General features: G+C 38.0%; 1 long non-coding RNA gene across 29 annotated transcripts in view; it reads left to right on the top strand.

The window, feature by feature from the left end:
- LOC117883795 overlaps positions 1 to 16,251 on the top strand; it is a 35,105-nt gene that overhangs the window by 7,850 nt on the left and 11,004 nt on the right. For 11 of the 29 annotated variants that reach the window (XR_004647389.1, XR_004647410.1, XR_004647413.1 and 8 more), the window contains one exon: positions 3,157 to 3,186. This is a non-coding gene — a long non-coding RNA (uncharacterized LOC117883795). Of the gene's footprint in view, positions 1 to 3,156; positions 3,206 to 12,405; positions 12,529 to 16,251 lie in introns of all 29 variants that reach the window. The other 18 variants (XR_004647404.1, XR_004647405.1, XR_004647398.1 and 15 more) reach the window with 3 other exon arrangements.

Below are 16,251 nucleotides of genomic sequence, written 5' to 3'. Positions count from 1 at the left end.
GGCACTTCCGAACAAACACGCTGAGCATGACTTTGCTAGAGAGTGAAACCCTTACAGCAAGAGATCCTGATTCCTGCACAAGTGGGACTGAGGAAACAGACCCCCTCACCTACGTTCCCCCTCACTCGACATTGCATTGTAAAGCGAGGAGAGAGAAACAAGAGGGGGTACAGAATGGCAGATGGAGTGTGTCTGGTGGCTTGCTCGAGATTCATTTTACAGCTGCACTTTGAAAGGGTTTAGAACATCACAGGGAGATAGGAGATATGGTGATGCGTAGGTAGTTTAATGTCAAAGTAAACCGGTTGAGAACAGACAATTTAAAACCCTGTATTTCTCTCTTTACTGGGTACATTCGAGGACAAATCATAACATACTGTAGGAGAGGCAAAGACCTCATCTAAAGGAGCTCTCAGCAAGTCTCCTCCCGGACAAAAGTCCACCTCCTGTTGGGCTGGGTATTGATCAGGAGAGGAGCTGAAGATGTCACCACACTAAATATTTACTGATCACACACAAATAGCCGGGACTTGAACGATTTTCTCCTGTGAGGAGAGTAGAGAGAGAAGGGTAAATCATTTTATTAGTGTGTATAAAGCAAAGAGCACACTCTGGCTTGGAGTGTTTTAAGATGTGTCTTCAGCTGGATGAAAGGAGTTAGGGAAATCGATATCAAGTGATTAGGCGACCCAGTAGTGTCAAAGAGAGAGGCTGTGAATTTCATGGATTTGGTTATACCGGGATGGGGAAAAGAGAAAAAAGAAATCGGGAGATTAAAGGGAGGAATCCATTGTAGCAGAACCAATGAAAAAATAATACCTAATCAGCCCGAAGAAGGTAAGAAGAAGAATAAAGACCCACATTTCTAAAATGATGCCATCAGCTAGGCAGTGGAATCAGGAACACCCATGAAATAGACGAATAGGAGGAGAAAAGAAATTCTATAAGGAAAATACAATTAGGAGAAGGACATAAAAGTTTTCCCCACCCACATGTAAAGCAATGACTAAAACACTGAGAAAATGGTGACAAAAGACATACAGCGAGAATAAAAAGGAGAGGGCTGGAGTAAATGATGGTCAGATTTTGAGATCAAGTTGAAGGGACTTCAGTTCTCTATCTCCACCAGGCAGGAATGTCTTTAATAACAGCAGCTACAGGAAATTCATCTCTGTTGTGAGATTTTAAATCAAGTTTGTTTCCACCCCCTAAAATAAACGTGGTGAATAAAATAGATTTTAGTGTTTAACCACATCGTGTTATGCTGTAATAACAGCTCTTCTAGTATATAATCTACAGATTACTGCTTTTCTAAGGTAACCACAAATGGCATCAAAAGCAGTACTTCTGAAAAATGACAACATGATTAAACTCCGCTCTACACGTCGTATTTTAATTTGGATGGGGATTTTAATGCAGGATCTTCAATTTCAGCAGTTTTTAAAGGACTATTCAATTCTGTCTCAGGTATAAGTATCAATTTATGCGTGGTGGTAGGTTATATAGAACTCTGCTTCAGACAGACATGGTAAACAGCAAAGTATACAAAGCTAGAAATCGACAATGACTCTGCCAATCAACGTTAAGGTAGACTATTTAAAGAGCCCGGTGAATTTTTGCTTAGAATAAATGGTATTTTCGCGATATTAAAGGAACTAGCTGCAGCGTCTATCTTTTCTTTGGGGGGAAAACCCAAATAGGGTGTCACTGAATAGAACTAAGTCAATACGACCGAGGGAAAGTTTTAGAAGCCGCTCGAATGATGCTGTTTTCTGAGAAGGATGAAGGGATCTTGAACTAGGAATCTAAGAACAGGACTGATGGGAAAATGGCTTTTCACTTCTCCAAGTGCTAATTTTGCAAGCACTGAAGTTAGACACAGCTACAAATAGGCAACTGGTTACAAACATCTAAGAAGTGGCCGAGAATATGGCTTTTCATTCCTTTGTATGCCCTTAAACGAAACGCTATTTTCGCCCTAAATAAAGGACTGCTGCTGTTATAGGTCTTGGGGAGTGGGATGGGAGAAAGGGGGGTGGGGAGAGAGGGGTATATTAGATGAATTTCATGTAAGGCTATGGGGTTCATACTGCCCTGTTGGATCACTAATGCAACAGGAAACCCCAGGATAGACACAGCCTAATTAACAGTTTTCCATAGCTGAAGCGATTTTTAAGAATCCCAGTGGATTAGACCAATATGTTCAGGTGTGAGGCCAGGAGGGCCTATAACGCCTCCCACTATAATCTTATAACCTCTTTACCTAATTCCTTAGATTGCAGATAGGAAGAGCCTGACCCTCGAGGTCGTAAAGAGCTTGGTTTCATTAACCCTTCCCGCTCCAGCACAGAACCAAGGTTAACTACGCTAATCTAGAGGGTGTATGTGTGTGAGAGAGAGAGAGATGCTAGGGAAGAAAGGAGATTGCATTAGATGCAGTGTGGCTGCAAGGTTTAAGAACTCTGTTCCTTCCTATTCCTTTTTTCTCTAATACGAAGGAAAATGGAAATGGAAAGAGAACTGTCTTGCCTGCTTACGTATACATATATACATATGCTATACATACACATGCATAAAACTTATAAATATATGCACACTTTTGTAAAACAATATTTTTGATTGACTTCATTGCAGATTTTCTTTTCCACTACTTTTAAAATGTGGAGTAAATGAAAATATTCTAAAAATGTCAGATATTGCAAAAAGTATACTTACCAGCCCCCAAACCATCACTTTAGACTCCTCTCCATAGTCAAATTATAACTTTTAAAGAAGAAATTTAGAAATAATTCTCAAAATATATTTGCCTGCTAGCACACCTGGCTGATATTTTAATAGGTAGTTGCAGTGTATTGATTCAAGATGAATCACTGATGTTGAAAGTTAATAACTCTCAAATTATATCTACATGCCTATATATATATACACACACACAGAATAACACTGTAGAAATTTGTATTTTTGCTTCACATTCTCTGTTCTTAAATCTTTTTAACATGATATTGAATTGTATCTTTGAATGCTATCAAACTACTTTTTAAGCAATTAAATTGTTTGCAGGTTTCTATGTATTTCACACAATATTTGTCATATACAAATCTTCACCTATACATTTGAATTGTTTGTTTGTTTGTTTGCTTGTTTCCTTTTTCCCAGTATGAAGATAGAAATATGTTAACTATTGAGGTAGGTGGCAACATTTTTGGTGAGTATGTTTAACTATGATCTCTGCCTACATTTATTTTATTTTCAAATTAACAAGATAACCGGAATAGCAAAGAATATGAATGATAACTGTAATATGTTCCGGTCTATTTAACAAGCTCTGATTTTAGAATATAACTATATTTTAATCCATCATTCTGCTAAACAAAAATAAAAAAAATGTAACCGCCCCCCCAATAATAGTAATCATTACCTTCTATTTTTACTTGTCTTCCTTTCAACAGACCTAATAATGAAGACTTTCTAGTGGCTTGTGATTTTTAAGAGACAAGTCCAAAAATAATTAGCAGAATCTTAGGCAGTTGAAAGTATGAAATCATATACATTTTAAATATGCAGCTTTAAAAATAACATTCTTATCAAATATAAAAAGGAAAACTGAGCTACATTAATTTTTATTTATAAAAATTCTAAGTTTTTTTTAGGTTTTTTTTTTTTTTTTTTAAAGCAGAAACAGATTATTTAGGGAAGCAGCTACTACATTCTAGGGCCTGCATTAGGCATTACATAAATAGAAATACAGCTATCAGAAATATCCAATAAGCCTAGACAGGGACAGAAGATGTACACACATAAGCACAGCTGAACAACATAACATGAATTTAGGAGATTTTTTTATCAATTGCATATTTATAGCCTCTTAATTAAAACTCCCCCTCCTCTTAAAGACTGAAGCTTTCTTGGAAATATTTTGAATGCATATTTTAGACTGTTCTGAACTGAATTAAGATGAGCTATTTTACACAATAGTGAAATCCTTCTCTGTACTGAGTGTTTAAGAATCAACTGCCTATCAATCTAGGTATACATTTCTTCACATTTCCTCCCTTATTTTTGCAGACACTATTTAAAATGGTGCTAGTTTTGTATGAAAATATAATTACTATTTATAAGAAATTAATTAGTCATATAAAAAAAATCCTATGTGTTTGAGGTAAATTGGACGAGATTTTATCATGCTAAAGAATTAAACTAAACTGAAAATATTAAAGCAAGGGGATACTAGCAAACAGTGAAAAATGGAAGGTGTGGCCTTTCGTGACAAGCTTGCCTTATATCTAGTGCCAGGAAGAACAAATTTTAAAAACTAGGACCAGTTTTAGGTTTTAATAGGAAACAATTACATACAACTTTATTTCCAGCTACAGTATTTAATTTGATCTAAGTATTGTCTGATAATGAAATAACCCTATTTTGGATTTTAAATATATTGGTGCTTATAAAAATGTTATGGTTTCAATCATATCCTAATCTTAGATATACTTAAGTATTCAACCTTCTTCGGACACAGACCAGGTAGCTGAAGCCAGTGGAGTTATTTCAGTCCCTATATTTACCCCTTTATATTATAGTATATTTTGTTACTAAATCTAAGACGTCTTGCTACAGAGAGGGAAAATAAATTCATAAATCGAGTGAGATCATTTTCAACACTAGCAATTTTTTGTTATGCCAAATACAGTTATTTACTTCAGCCATTCTTTACACTTATATTCAGCAAACATCTCTGAGAGTGACTTGCAAATGCCATTTTGGCACTTTTAAACCTTGTGAAGTTCTTCACCTAAAAATTAATCATTTTGACCGACACTGATCAGTTAACCTCTCCTATGTGTTTCAGATCCAGTTGTAGTGCTTCACAGGGAGATGAAATTGTCATCCCAAACAGTAGAACCTGAGAACTGGGTTGCTTTAGAATGAGAGGGGATTCTTTTTTTTAAAAACCCACCCATAATAGTATGGCATGTCATACACCAATAAAACAGTTTTGATAACATTGCTCATGGGCTTCTCTATTACATAAAATTTTCTTAATAATAAACAAGAAACTTTATCCCAGCTAAATTAAAATAGGGCAGATGTTGGGTATGGTTCAGATTATCCAGCCTTTTAGCTCTTTGCCTTTGGCACAAAGGTGTCTGACTTTGTCTTCATACTACGTCTGTTTCTAACTCTAAGGTATTATTCCTTCCCCAGCTTTCTACTTTTATTTTATGTTATTTTACTGTCTAAAATTCAAAGTATTAATTCAATAACAAACATTCTACTCTTTGGATGGCTAGACCCAGTTAGTGAGGATAAAAGTAATGGATCTGTTAGCTTAAAAGAAAAGTAGGAGCGGTAGAAGCTGTTAGATAGCTCAGTTCTGGATTGGTGGTAGATAACGTTATATTATGATGATAGTGGCTTCAGTACAACTGGCTTCCAAGGCCTGAGACCTTTAAATTGTTCCCCTGCAGCATGTGTTCTAAAGGTTACAAATGCAAAAGGTCCCATCACTAGAGATATTTAAAACTAGATTAGACAAAGCCCGAAGAAATATAGTTTAGTAGACAATCCTGAACAGACAGGGGTGGGGACTAGATTATCAAACAAGCCTTTTCCATCAACTGTTTACAAATCATGACTATTAAATTTCAATGCCAGTACAATGTTCTGAAGAAAGGGTACCGTTTTGTCCATTTGAAATAACTAAGTTTAGGCTGATATAAGGCACAAATGGAGAGAGTTGCCAAAGTTGATGTTTGGTATAGTTTTGCATGTTAGAGTTTATAAAGGCTTGGCACTATATGAAAAACTCTCAGTGCTTTGCAGCTGATGATGACTTGACACTCAGCTTAGTAAACAACTGTTGAAGGTTAATCAGGATTCTTTTCTGAACTGGATATTTAGAAGCAGGAAAAGTGAAAGCTGTTTCTTCCCTGGCCCCCCTTCTCTTTTCCAAGGCATTGCTAACTTTTATGATTTTTTTCCTCCTCTTTTACTATCTGTCTTTGTGCCTCAGGGCCAGTGAAAGAACACTGCAGATTCTAGATTGCTTTCAGAGTTTGCCTTTGCTGATGATGGATTACCATGTCAATTTAAACGGCATAGGATTAATTTGTTTCAATGATTTCTCTTTAGGCTGAATGCCAGCCTTTTTTCTATCTCTCCCCTTGCTCTTCAGAATGATAATAATAATAAAACCTTTAAAACAAAACAAAACAAAAAAACCCTATCCATATCCCACTTTAAAGAGACAATAATAGAAATAGACAAGTTAGGTGTAATGTTGCAACAGAGTTATAGGTTTGAGTGTTTTTATCTCATTCTAAAAGGCTGAAGTATACAGTCAGTCACATTAAAATGAAATTGGATCCAACGTTTATTCAATAAATACTTGTCTTGTAGGTAATCCAGAGCAGAGTGCTTTTGACACATAAGGACTTAATTTGTCTTGGATAACAAGTTATTAATATGGCACATTTAAACTTGCCACCTACAATAAGGTCATTTAGATCTATAACATGACTCACAGGATGGTTTTAGAGAACTTCATAGAAGCGAGAAACAAAGTCTGAGACTCTGTCTTAGTTCTAGAATGCTGCTACACATTTATTCATTTTACTCATTGTTTGGATCTTTTAAGGAGAAAGTTCACTACAAGATTTTTGTGGAAACTGAAGCAGCTACTTAGAGATTAATATGATACATCAAAATTAGGAAAGTATCTCTAGCTTTTCTTTTAAAACACAACTGAAATGTCCATGTGGAGTAAGTTTTTTAAAATGAATAATCTTTAAAGCTATGCTGCCTCTGCTAACAAACTCATTGCAGGTTTGAAAGTGAAGCTAATGACATTCGGTTCTGAGGGGAAATTCACATACATTTTGCATATACTTTGTCCATGTGGTTTGCAAATTACTTTTCTTTTAATAACAAGCAAGGAAGAGTGAGCATAATCCACCCATAAATGTTATTGCTCTAATTTAACTGTGCAATGTTTGTTCATGTATTAGCTGTACATGTAAAGAGAGGTGTGCTATATGGTTGTGATCTGTACATAGCTGAACACACACGGATGCTTTTGGGATTGTATTAGATTTCAAAACCAAAGTGCTGTGCACTGAACTGTTTAAAAAATTGGTAACCTGGAAAAAGAATAAACTCAATTTCACTCTTTCCTTTCTCCAGGCCTAATAATGCCTGTAAGAGTTGCATTATGACAGACATATTTTGCCTCGTGGGCATGCTATACAGAAGACACGTTTTCAGCCAGTATCTCTAGTTCCACAGTAACTGTGAACTGTATTATGCTATTTTAAAAGTTAAAGTTTTTGGTTGCTCTCAACATAGTATATTTTGTTTCTATAAGAAATAAAATCTCCGTTGAAGCTCTTTGTGGGAAAAAGGATATTACACATAAGTTGAAAAATGCAGGCAAGAAAGGCTAATTGAATGAAAAGAGAGAATTAGGTTAAAAAATAGAGTGCAATCTAGTATCACATTTTCACTAGTGTAACCTGAAATGAAGGTGTCTCAAAGTCCCTAGTGATGCCAGAGTGTTTAGATGTTGGGCACAGATGGAGACACCTATTGAAATGTGTCTGAAGAAGATTAATAGGACTTGTCAGTGTTGGGAAAGCACTGCTTTGCTGTAAATTTCTACTAGCACAAGATGAATTACCGATGAATGCTCAGTTATCAACCCCATCACTATCATTCGACACTAAATCAAATTGAGCAGTTATCTACAATCAGAAAATTTCTTTTAAAAATAGGCATACACCTTTAGGCTGGAACTCTTTAATAAAAGCACCCCGTAAGACAATACTCTCTGTGTTTTGTGTGTCTCTTCACTAAAGGATATATTTTTAAGTTCTCACACAAAAGGCTTCTTTTAAATAATGAACTCCAAGTGCTGTGTAAAATTGGGCTTGTCAAATAACAGAAGAAGGTATTCATAAAATATCAGCTTCATCATATAACATCTTTACTAAGGGCCTGATCCAAAATCTACTAAAGTTAATGGGAGTCTTTCTATTAAGTTCAGTAGCCTTTGGAGCAGGTCCTGTATTTCTGACACAAGGATTTTTTTTCCTGGTGATAATACATAAGTTCCCCTACCTTGGAAGACCATGTATCCTAACCAATTTTAATGCAGAATAGTGATCAAGACTCAGAATATAATAAATAATAATGATAAGAATTAATAAGATAATTAATGAGAATAAAGAACATATTTAGGAGATGGCAGCGTAATACAATGAAATGCGTGTTGAATGACTGAAAAGCATTTTGAGTAAGAATTTTTCCTTCCATCCTTTACTGAAGGGATAACTATAATGAAAATTTACCAGCAAAGGGACCAAATCTACTAGCTCTGCCTTTACCATCTTGATTATTATAATTAAACAATATATTTTTGATTCAGTTCTGAAAAATTTCTTCCCTTTACCCAGGGATAGTAATAATTTTGCCCAGTTGATTTATTCTAACATGTTTCTAAAAAGTCAGCTCCCCCGGCACCTTTTCATTATTATTATAGATAAGAAGAGTCACTTGTGTTTAGGGTGGAATGCCAAGGAATTTTCCCACATCTGATCTATGTTCCCAAACAAGGGCATAATTCCCATTATGCAGAATCAGGACCTACCTATGCAAATTTTAATAATCATCCAATAACTTCTCAGCCAAGGCATATATCCCTCTTTCCCCTGCCACCTTATCTTACCTGTAGTTTACATCACCTTTTACTAAACATATTACATGCTGTTTACCATGGGCTGCAGCTGGAAAGCCTTCGTGTTTCCCACCCCAAAGCCCCTCACTGACCACCTACAAAATTAATTGGATAAGTAGTAATAGTGGTTTACTTGTTTATGTTCAAATTCTGATTTTCACGAACTTAAGGCCAGATCCTCAATTAGTGTAAACTGGTGACTTTTAATGGAGTTAGTAGCTGATTGACAGCATCTGTTTCTTCTAATTAAACCCTTTAAAAATGATTCCCTGAAATTAGTTGGAGGGGAAGATCCTTTAAATAGGTTGGTATTACTTACAGTATCATTGCAATCTTTAACTTTTCAGCAGGAAACAGGCAAAGAGAATATTAATAAAGTTCAGTGCCGTGAGAAGCTAGCTAGAGTGCAGCATTGGAGAATTATGAACTACTGAGCATAATCCATAAACTCCATTTGGTTACTATAATACTCCAATCTGTATTTATTACCAACCCACTCTGATGCTTATACAACTAAATTTGCTAGATTTATACACTCTAATGGTTCCACAATGGGAAAAACCTGTGTTCTTTATCTTTCCTTTCCTGTCCCAAATAACTCCTTCCATGTACACTCTAGGCTTTTCTAGACCTTGTCTGGGTTTAATCACAGGCTGCGGGACAAAATGTGCATTATTAAGAAATATAAATATTTTCAGAAGCAATCAAAGGGTTGAAAGATTGATTCGGCATGTAGATTGGATTTAATTCGAAGCAGCTTTGTTCTAATGAGGACTACTGGGATACAAAGACAGCAGCCGGTTATGGCCACCAGTTGGGAACTTTGATTCATTACAATAACCTGTCAAGAATTTCAGCTAATCGCTAGGTACTAAGAAACACAGTTCTGGGGTAGCTGGAGGTCTTTTGTTTTCAACCTCTCCCTCCAGAGAACAGATTTACATTTCATATTATCTGTTTTACAGCAATGACAATTATGTCTAATTTCTTGCTGCATATGGGGCCAAATCCTGCAGTCTCTTACGCAGGCAAAACTCCTGTTGACTTCAATCTGAGTTTTGCCTAAGTATGGAAAGACTTGGCCATCAATGAGAACTGAGTCAGTCATAAATCAGCATAACTACGTTGAATTAAATGGATCTGCACCAAGTCTGAGGATCGGGCCTGGTTAGTTTAACAGTGACTTTCATAGCAGCCTTTTGGGCCAAATTCTGCTACCCTTAACTCATGTAAGCAAATGGGACTATTCAAGGAGGAAGGTGCTACTCAATGTGAGTAAGAGTGGAGAGATCTAGCTCTTTGTTGGCCTAGAAGCTTGTGTATTATTATTTCTGTCCCAACAGAAATTAAACGCCAACAGGGGAAACATAGAAAACCCAGTAAAAATTGATAAGAACCATCATTAACAAATTTATTGCTTTTCCTTTAGACTTCAAAATATATTAGGAAAACTCCTTTGGTGCACAGGGGTAATATGTCACAGGGACTATTCATTTGGGGAATGCAGGACTCTGACAGCTTTACTAAATGTAGTGCATACAGTTAGAATCACAATACATACAGGATCAAACACTGACTAGTTCTTCCCCCCACCATCACTTTGTCCACGCAGGCTGAGAAAGCTTGATTTCTCTGAACTGTTTCACCCATCCACAGCTGGAATTCCAAAGTGAAATGAAAATGGCTTTAAAATCAACACTACATGGGAGCCTGAGAGAACAAGTTTTCCTTTGTTGTAGGGTATAGTATTATTTGCTGTAGGTTTTTGATATACATTCTAAATTAGGCCTGCAAAGGCATGCTTCATCTTTAATTCATCACTCTCAGCTGAAAGAGATTAGCAATGTCTAGCACGCACCCTTCGCATGGTGCTGACCTCATCAAGTATGGCCTGAAATTAATTAGCCTCATTCATTCCAAATGGAAAAGGATAATGGAACGGCATTTTAGAGATGACCATCACAAATTGTTTGCAGCATATTTAAAAGCCCCCTCTCTTTTAAAACTATGTAGATTAAAATTCTTTCCAGCACTTGCAATTCAGAGTTATCAACGCACCAGGAGCAGAAACGGCTCAGTCTTATTTGTGGAACTGGACGTCACATGGTGTGTGTGTACGTGTTGTGTGGCTGTAAAAGAAAAGTTTGTCAGTGGCAGAACATCTGGAATTAATTTGATATTTCCAGGTGCTCTGGCATAGCTGGGCATCAAGCACATGATGTTTAAACAGTCTTTTGCTGGATCATTTAAATCAATATGAAATCAGTGTTTCTTTGTCATTCATACATGCAAAGTGCTAACGCAAATTCCAGGTTGGCTTTACAGTCCTACATCATTCATTATCTAATTAGAAATCAGAGCAGACCTGAAACAGCATTCCTTTGAAGCATCCTGGGCAGCAGCTTGGGATACTTTTATTGTGTGACCCACATCATGTTGCACTCTCCAATAATCTACGGGCTAGATTTTAAAGGTAGTTAGGTGCCTAAAGATGGAGATAGGCACCTGAGTGTTTTTGAAAACCCCACTAGGTGCTTACCCTCATATTTAGGTGCCTAAATACCTTTAAACATCTGGCCCTGTGTCCCTTTCCAGACACTCCAATAGTATTTTAAACGATTGCTGCTGACTCTGTTTAATCACGGAAATACACTGTTTCCCCTCTAAGACTAGTTCCCACGCCACTAACGGGGGATGGATCAAGACAGGCCAAGATTCTGAATATTAAATTTGCTCTCTTACCTAGCCAAATATTTTATTAGGAGACTCAGGGCTCCAAGACTGGTTGTGTAAAACTGTTTTTTTAGGGATAAGAGCTCGGTGCCCATGATTTTAATCAGGCCTGGTCTAAATTTTATAATTTCTGCCACTCCCAGTAGCAGTAAGGGAAGAAAAAATCCCTAAATGCAGAACTGGAAATAGCTAAATACTGATCTGATACATCAGGTTGAACTATAAGTCCATTAATTTCAGTGTTCTGGCTCTAACAGTGTCCTGGGCCCGATACACCAGAGGAAGGAGAATATCTTCATAATGCACAAGGCCAGTGCTGAACATGGGGGGAAAACACTTTGTGACATCTGCTATGGCCACCTAATGCCCCAAAACAAGAGATTTAATTACTGATCCTTTAGCACATATAATACAAATATTTGTCCTGCTAATGTTCCCACTGAAGTCCTAGTGACTTCAAGATTGGGCTTATTATTGTTGGTCATAAATGAGCTTGTATGTTGGCCAGCTGTACCCAGAATGAAACCACTCAGCTCCTTGAGCTTCCAAGTTAAGGTTAGCCCAGTAAAATAAAAATAGATGTCAGAAACAGAAAAAGAAGAAATCAGACCGTAGGTATAAAGCTAGGGGAAACACAGGCTAGATTAAATTGTTATGTTAGCCGGTGTAGTGATTTAGTGTCAGGTTTTTTTTGTAGATTTTATCTCAGCTCAGAACTGTTTCCTCCTAAATTAAACAAAATGTTGAAGACATGAGAAGTGAATTAACTCAAAGGTGCACCAGTCTGGATTCCCCAATCGTCTCATCCCTAATCCACCGACTGCAACAACCTGTCATTTTGGAATATTAAATGTTCCTCATAGCGTTCATCTTTCCAAAGTTCATGTCACAGCCTCTGAGCTGGACACTTGGCATTTACTTTCCTTTTTGGTTTCTCTGTTAAGATCAAGAGACTTCTGATTGTGCAATGAGGTCAGCTTGAGTGGACCCAGGCACTCAAATGGAGTCCCAGAGGCTGGACAGATTTGATGATGAATTTTAGCAGACAGAATCCCTGCCCTCTGCAGGTACCTTCTCTCTCGCTGTCCCCTCTCCCAACTCTCCAGGGACCAAAAAGAAAATGGTGTTTTGTTTAGTTTTTATCATTTGTGGACATTTCATTGGCATCCAGTTATGTGATGTGGCCCCTGGGTGACAAGAGATCCAGTATAAAAATGATCTGGATACATGCTTTTAGGAATAAGTAAGTTTCCAAATAAACTCATTTTTTCAATCCAGCCTTTACTATATTAGTACTGTAAATTAATATACGCTACATTCAGAGATTCAGATGTTTGATTTGTCATAATTAAGTATTGTCTTATTTCTTGCATAACAGTTAAACAAAAGGGCCTACTTGTGACACAAAACTATTCTCAAATAGGAGCGACCTACTAGTTTTTGATTCCAATCATTCAAGATACAAATTAGCCAGTGATTTTAAAAAACCTAACTCATGATGGTTATTACAATGGATGGCCCATTTTATCTCTGGTGTAACGCCACAGACGACAATGGAAGTGCACTACAGATAAATTTCACTTGTTCTTTTTAATATAGACATCTTGTAATCATCAGATTACTTTTAAGTAATACAATAGGATTACCCAGCTGGATTAAAAAAAACAGTTTTGCATGTACACAAATCATTTGATTCACAAATACAGGAAAACTCAACAACTGTTTTACAGTGGATAGCAACATTAGACTATAATTTAGAACAGTAAGAAAGAAAGGAACCTCTCTCCTCCCCACCACACACATATTCTGCTGTTAGGCAGAATGTAATTACCAACACTGGAATTTGGCCACAACACTATGAGTACACCAAGCAAATTTTTGCCCATTAAAGCAACAATTTACTCACTTTCAATAACAGCATTCATGAGGCATTGCAACAGATGGCTTACATCAGTGGGTAACCTTATGTATGCCTGCTGGCTGCCCTATTCTAGGCACAATGTTGTGAGTTCAAGATGGAGGATCATCCTTGACTCTGAATGCTCTTTTGTGGGTTTAAGACAGCTCTTTAGCTTAGGCAAGGATTTAGGGGGAAATTTTGTTAATGCATACGACTAGAAAAAAAAATCTTTTTACTGTATCAGGATCAAAGAGTTATTTGTACTCTCGCTACAAGTCCCGAAAACAAAGCTTATAGGGGACATTTTTAAAAGTACAAAGATCAGTTAGGCATCCAAATCCCGATGAAAGTCAGTGAGAGTTTGGTGCCTCATGACCATGAGTTTGGAAATCTCCCTTTACGGTGATGTAGTGCTATGTCAGGCCTTTTTGGGCTTTGACTCATGGCCTGTTTGTACTTGGCACTAGAATCAGTGACGTGCTGTGGGTTCTCCTTCGTCACTTGTGGCATTACTGAGCCACTCATATCTAGCAAGCATGCACACTGACACCGAAAATATGTTGCTTAAGAGTAGCCGTTGTGTGAAGCAGTCCTTTACCACACTTAATTTTCTTTTCTTTATAACACCAACTATTACTCCTTGGGAGTAATTACCAACATTTCTGTCAGTGACAGTGCTAGAAGACCACAGCCAGTACTTAGGGTGACCAGATGTCCTGATTTTATAGGGAAAGTCCTGATTTTGGGGTCTTTTTCTTATACAGACTCTTATTACCCTCCACCCCCTGTCCTGATTTTTCACACTTGCTGTCTGGTCACCCTACCAGTACTTCCGGCTCCTCTGGCTCTTTTCTATCCTGAAACTAGGCAAACTAATTCGAATACTTCTAAGTCAAAGATCTGGGTTTGAAGGCTAACTTTATATACGATGCCTCTCTTGCCAATTAGAGCCCTGCTTATGCAGAGGCCTCACACGCAGCCCAGGGAATTGAAATTACAGGGGCTGTTTGAATTAGGGGGATGAGGGAGAGTTGGAAAATGACTAAATTGGCAACACTGCAACTGTTGACTGATGGGGGAGTTTGGGTGTTTGTGTGTGTGTAGGGAAATCCCTGGCCCAGGTAACAGTTGTAGTTCCATAAGCCTAGTTGTACATGGGGCTTCATGTTACTTCATGTAGGACTCTATAAGACCTAGACCTAAATCCTTAACTAACAGTACTAGTGAGCTCCCATGTAATAAAAATATGGGCTGAATTCTGCTCGTGCCATCCCTTTGAAGTCAAGGGGACAGATTCCTGGCCTACCCTAAGTTCTCCTTTGCACTGCTCCAGCACAAGCCCAGCGTCATGGTGTGCCAATAGGGCAGTTAGGGGTTCTTTTGATGCAGGAGAATCCCTCTGTGTTATGAAGCTGGTTTATCAGTCTTTACACCACCTGTTCCCCTACCGTAGAATGGGAGTGTTCAGGTTTGGGCTGGTGATCAGAGGGGTCTGTGACAGGGACTGGCGGGTGTGGGGCCAGGACATACAAGGCCAAAGGAACTGTCATTCCAGCTACTGCTATAACTTTTGCCAGGTGATGATTCAGCTCCCTGCTGACACAAAGGGCCAGGGGTGGCAGAAATGTGCCTTAAACTACCTTTGTCTCCTCTCCCCATCTGCCCTTAGTGTGAGCCCAGTGAGGCTGAGGCAGAAGGTGGTTGAACCAAATAGTTCCTGCAAAAGTTAGTGTGCTGTGCAGGCTACATCTAACAAATAGGTTTAATATTAGAGACGGGCAAGACATTTCAGATAAAATAAGGCTTCACCTGAGCCTCCACCTGTTTCTCAAACTAAACTCAATCTGTTCCTTTTCTATCCATTTTCTGGAGGAAGAAAGCAATGTAGTGGTGTTGCACCATAATGAATCCAGCTTCAAAACTGAAAAGTGCAAGGGGCGCGTGCTTAATGGACTGAAAAATAAACAAATACACCTTTACCCTGCTATAACGTGACCCGATATAACACAAATTCTGATATAACGCGGTAAAGCAGTGCTCCGGGGAGAAGGGGGGGATGGGGCTGCGCACTCCAGCGGATCAAAGCAAGTTCGATATAACACGGTAAGATTTTTTGGCTCCCGAGGACAGCGTTATATCGGGGTAGAGGTGTACCAGTAAATGGAAAGTGAGTGGCCCATATTTTACACTGAATGTTAACGGATGTGCATGTGCACGTGCATGGAAGACTACTGTGGTCAGAGACTGCTGGAATAAAACTGAAATAAGTCATCGGATAAAATAAAATGTTCTCAGTGACAATCTTAGGGGAACATGCTCCTACCTAAAAATAACACTGGAATTACACACAGAAACACTCCCTGGGATCTGGCAAGCACTTCTAAGTGGGTTGTGCAGTCTGCTCCGTTCTTACAGTAACTGTGCATGTTAAGTAAACACACAGCAGTCACAGAATGTCAGCACAAACAATGGACTGATTAACAGCATAAAATTATGTGGAATAATTTAAACTTTACATATTCCATTTTATATATATTAATGGGCTTCCCCTCCGCCACAAGCTGAGTTGTACGTGGGAATGGTTTGAAAGAGAGGCTGGGAGAATGAGAATTGAAACACAGGTCTACCTGTGACTAGCTCCCTAGAGGATGCTGGTATTGCTGTGTGATAGCTATAGATGCATTAACATTTGTTGTGTTTTCTGACAATGTGACATCACCTCATTCAACGAGTATTGGCAAGGGCCAGAACCTCGGCTGGTGTAAATTGATGTAGCTCCAATGGAGCTGTGCTAGTTTATACCAGTTAAGGATCTGGTCCTACTTTTGCTTCTTTTACTCGGTCAGAACACTGCACTGAAATTGGTGGAATAAGAACGGCACGGCAGGAT

Source organism: Trachemys scripta, chromosome 10 (assembly GCF_013100865.1).
Source record: "Trachemys scripta elegans isolate TJP31775 chromosome 10, CAS_Tse_1.0, whole genome shotgun sequence".
NCBI lineage: Eukaryota > Metazoa > Chordata > Testudines > Emydidae > Trachemys > Trachemys scripta.
This window is presented reverse-complemented; position numbering and strand designations above follow the sequence as displayed.